At 45.8% G+C, this 5,332-nt stretch overlaps 1 pseudogene; it reads right to left on the reverse strand.

The window, feature by feature from the left end:
• Positions 1–2,516: 2,516 nt before the first annotated feature.
• LOC102424727 lies at positions 2,517–4,768 on the reverse strand (annotated as a pseudogene).
• Between the last annotated feature and the right edge of the window lie 564 nt (positions 4,769–5,332).

Raw genomic sequence — 5,332 nt, forward strand, 5'->3', positions numbered from 1 at the left:
ATTAAGGAAGTGCACACTGAAATGACATCTTGTTACTAGAAATAGAAATATTCAACAAAGAGAGAGAATTAAAAACACACAGAGGAATTAGGGTAAGATTTGTTGTTAGTTTGATGGCATTATTTCTATGATTTTAAATGCTCAAATTCTTCCCTGCTAGTCATTCTCTCAGGGTTCATGATGCATCTCAAACAATAAAGATCAATAGGAAAGTGGAATTCAAATGACGATCAACTACAACCCGAATGTAGATCTGAGGGAAATGAGAGGACCTCTTCCTCCTTATCAACATAGCTACCTGGAAAGAGGATGAGAGAGAAGACAACCAGGGAAGCTGATCTTGTCTATTGTCTAGCTCTGCTTGGTATGTGGAGAAAAAAGTAGAAAGTATAAAAGTGAAAGGATATATATCCTCTGTCAATAAGTTACAATTAATCTACTGCTAGGTATTATAACTAGTCTTTTTCTTGGTCCACTGAGTTATGTCCCTTATAAACAGAGTCTTCTTTTCTCTCGTTGGCAAGTGTGGTAGACCATGAGAGACCTACTACTGAACTGAAAATTTAAGGAGGCTCAGTAACACAGTAAGAGCTGCAACATGGAAGCATATGCTTTGGCACAACACAGATTTTCCTCCTAAAAATAATGTACCTTCTACCCAGGTCAAGTAATATAAAATACAACAACCAATACTCTGTGGCTGCCAGCCTGGCAGATTTTATTTCATTTTGGGCCACAGTGATCACCAAACTTCAGGTTTACCCCCATGAAAAATAGCAGGATGTACTAGAGATGCATGCTGACTTGTTTTCATTCTTCATCACATATAATTTTGCAACTGAGCTCATAAGGTTTTGCTTATTTGATAATTTACAAGAGAAAGTCACTTTGTTCAAGTTCAAGTTGTCATTATTATCACTATTTGAACTTAGAATATGTGTTCAGATCTAGAGGTGTGTGTTGTTGGTAGCTGTGGTGTATGACTGCATGATTTTCAGGACAGACATTCTATTTGCTCTGCCATACTGTACTTAACATGTGGCTTATCTTCCTATCCCATCCAAGAGTGCTTTAGTTTTTAGTTTTAGGACTGATTACTTTTTGCAATCTAAAGAAAGAAAGCAAGGAAGTAGGAAGCAAGAAAGAGCAGTAATAGATAGGGTGGTGATGTGCAGTCTTTGTTACAGTTCTTCTAATATTTTGTTAAATATGCTATTCCTGGATTCAATCAACTTAATTGGGGGATGTAAACAGTTCTTAGTTGGAGGGAAGAAGCTAAGGTCCACAATTCAATGAGTGGTCCTCAAATCTTCAGTTCCCTCAGAGACAGTCATACACGTTTACTTCCTCATTTCACCATTTCCCGCAAGGGCTATATTATCACTTCCAATATGAAGAATACAAAGATAAAGATGCCCACTCAGTTTGTAACTCTTGAGATTTGGTCATATTACTGAGTTTTATTAGGATTTTATTGATTTATTCATATGGTTTCTGGAGTGTTAGTACAAGATTAGGCATTGTTTCAGTTAGATTTTCTATTCTGCTGAGGGTCTTTATGTTTTCTTATTATTCTAATACTAGGAGCCCAATGCACGAAATTCGTGCAAGAGTAGGCCTTCCTTCCCCTGGTTGCCAGCACCAGCTTCCCTCCAGCACCCGGGACCCGGGCTTCCCTCTGGCCGCTGGCAGGCACCCAGGACCCAGGCTTCTCTCCGGCCACCAGCAGGCAACCGGGACCCAGGCTTTCCACGCAGCCCCGGCTTCGTCCGGAAGGGCATCCGGTCTAATTAACATATTATGCTTTTATTATTATAGATTCCAACTGAAGAGGATGGACTTGAAGACTAACAACCATGGTAGGCCCAGCCTCTGGATATATCCAGAGACAAATATTCCCTTATTACTCTGTGAGGAAAACCTGTTAATGGGCATCTTCAATTACAAGAAAGTTATGCCCAGAATTGAGGTAACATTGGCCTTTATAAACTTACATTCAGAACAATGCATAATAGATGTACTTCCTTTTCCAGAGGACCCAATTTAGATATATAAACAGCTATGTGCTTTTTTGCTTCAGGCATTGTAAACATGTCCAATAATTTTGTATATTCCTTTATATTACTGAACTTAGCAATTTATAGACATGATATAGGCAACTTCATCTATAATAATAAAAATGTAACATGCTAATTAGATCGGACATCCTTCCAGACATCCTACCCTCCTTTGGGATAAAGCCAGGACTACGAGGAAAGCCTGGGTCCTGGGTACTTGCCAGCAGCCGAAGGGAGGGAAGCCTGGGTCCTGGGTGCCAGAGGGAAGCCGGTGCCAGCAGCTGGGGAAGGAAGACCTACTCTTGCATAAATTTTGTGCATCGGGCCTCTAATAATCATATAAGAAGGAAACTGAGGCCAGGCCAGTTGATGAAGGAAAGTTCTACTTTAAATTCAAGTTAATAAATGTGGAAGGAAAGACAGAATTAGGGAAACATCATTTCACAAACTCTCACTAACTTAGCGATTCAGACAAGGTTTATCAAATCTAAAATCCTTAGGTAAATGATGAATGGGAATATGAGCATTCATTTGGTCCAAAATAATACCACATAAAATACTTCCTAATCATAAGAGGTTAAAGAAAATTGCACAACATAGGGTTTAGACAGCCATTACTCCAGTGAAGGTCAGTTTTAACAAATTAATGGTAAATGGAAAGTTCTGTTTCTTCTAATGTGATACAACAGGCACAAAGTACACATCCTATATAATAAAAGGCTAATATGCAAATTGACCGAACGGCAGAATGACTGATCGCTATGATGCTCACTGACCACCAGGGGGCAGATGCTCAATGCAGGAGCTGCTCCCTGGTGGTCAGTGCGCTCCCACAGGGGGAGCACCTCTCAGCCAGAAGCCAGGCTCATAACTGGTGAGTGCAGTAGCAGTGGTGGAAGCCTCTCCTGCCTCTGTGGCAGCACTAAGGATGTCCAATTGCCAGCTTAGGGCCACTCGTGGGGAGCGGGTCTAAGCTGTCAGTCGGACATCCTCCAAAGGCTCCTGGACTGCAAGAGGGTGCAGGCTCAGCTGAGAGACCCTGCCCTTGAGTGCATAAATTTTGTGCACCAGGCCTCTAATCCTTTAATAAAAAGAATAGGACCAAATAAGAACTTTTCTTCACCTGACAGTAAGTATATTATTATATTTATACTAGAGGCCTGGTGCATGAAATTCATGCACCTGTGGAGCCCTGCCCCCTAACCCCCCAATATTCATGTATTTTTGTATATGTGTGTATGTATGTATATTTTGTGGGTTTTTTTTTGTTAATCCTCACCTGAGGACATTTTTAATTGATTTTTAGAGTAGAAGGGAAGGCAAGAGACAGAGAGAGAAACATGGATGTGAGAAAGACACATCAATTGGTTGCCTCCTGCACATGCCTCCACCGGATTGGACCAAAACAGCACTGCCAACAGGGCCTACTGCTGGCAGCCTTCTGGGGCTCAGGCACTGAGCATATGGCAATTTTCTGTTTCTGCTTCCACTTGTGGTAGAGGTCCTGCCTGTAGGAGCTGTTGATGTAGCGACCACTTTCTGTCTTGATCTTCTTCTTGTCCTCCTGTCCTGACTGTCCCACAAACCGCTTCTCCTTCTGGTCCCAGTTGAGCTGCTGCCGGCCCCTGGTCAGGTTCTGGGCCTCATCCCCCATCAGGTCCAGGACAGCGCCAGCCACCTGCTGCTCAAAGGCGCCCCTGTCCCCACCAATGTTCAGGCCCCATTCACTGTTGAAGTCCTTGGGTCGATAGGGGACATAGAAATCCTGGTCCAGTGGCCGGACCTCCTCCTTCTGGCTCTTGCTCCCCACTCAGGTCCTGGTTGCTGCCATTTCCAGCCCACGACCTCTGTTAAGATGTCCTCCATGCTCTCTCCCTCCTCCTCCTCCTCCTCCTCCTCCTCCTCCTCCTCCTCTTCCCCAGGCTGCTCTGCCTGCTGTGCTGGGTAGCTCGGGGCTGGGCCAGCCAGGCCCTCCTGCCACTTCTGCCGGCCCTGCTGGAAGCTGGCGATGGCCTTGCAGTCCTTCTGTTGCTTGGCCCGCATCACCTGGCTGCTCAGGTCCTGGCTGGAGGCATTGATCTCAAAAATGGTTGCCTGCAAGCGGTACTGCTTGATGCTGTCCACCAGCCTCAGCCGCTATAGCTCTTCCTCCTTGAAGCTCGAGCTGAAGAGGAGGTTCAGGCCCAACCCCGTGAGGTCCAGCTCCTTGGACCATTTGATGGACTCTGGTGTGGGCACCAGCTGCGAGCACACATATTGCTGCTGGGCATTGTCGGCCACATGGCCCAGGCCCCACAGCTCCAGCGATGCCTCCACGGTGTTCTACAGGCCGCACTGTCCACCACGCTCTGTGGCCCCCGGCCCAGCACACTGTCCATGCCTACCGCACCTGAGGGCTCCTCGTGAGGGCGGGAAAGGGTGAGGGCATGGCTCAGGAACAGGTACAGGTCTAGCAGGTAGGGGACCGCATCTGGGGCCACCAAGGAGTAGGCTGTGCCACTTCAGCCAGCCCAGGCCCAACAACATGGTGCAGGAAGAGCTTGCCCTTGGCCAGGAAGCTGAAGTTGATGAGATGTCCAGTAGCAGGATGTCCAGGCCCGGGGCTGCCAGGTCAGTCATGGTGAGGGTGGAGCACTTGCCGTGGGTGAATTTGGCCCGGTTGTTCTTGCAGCCGTCTGGTCCAGGGTGCTGAAGATGTGGTCGCAGCTCATTCACTGGAGTGGCCTCAGCCTCTCAGAGACAATGGGGGTGGGGGGTGCAGACGCTCAACGCTTGAGCCCGGGGTGAGGGGGGCCAATTGGGGCAGCGCCCAATAGGTGGTTGGCCACCACAGTGCACATCATCGTGACTGGTTGTTCTGCTGTTGGGTGGATTCGCATATTAGCCTTTTATTATATAGGATTTTTCTTATTCTGTGAATTCCTTCATTACCTCATTCCTTCATTAAATTACCAACATTGTATCGTTTGAATGTTTTTAGGTCTAACAGAGCCCAGAAAGCACTCACTTGAATGGAGTAACCCCAAGATTTCAAGGTAAACTGTAGGGGACTTTCTCATTAAATTCTGTGTATTCTAAGAATACACAGAATTTAATGAGGTGCTTGGATGATCCATTGAATGCTCTGAGGATCTCATCAGGGCTACACAATTTTGTCTGTGTGGGCTTAACATACAATTGGCTAGTGAAATCATAATCCTAAAGACAGGAGGTAAAAATCTCAGAATTTTTGAGAGCACCTATTAAAATGTGAGAGGTAAAGTGATGGAGAATCT

This window comes from Myotis lucifugus, unplaced genomic scaffold (assembly GCF_000147115.1).
Source record: "Myotis lucifugus unplaced genomic scaffold, Myoluc2.0 scaffold_130, whole genome shotgun sequence".
Classification (NCBI taxonomy): Eukaryota; Metazoa; Chordata; class Mammalia; order Chiroptera; family Vespertilionidae; genus Myotis; species Myotis lucifugus.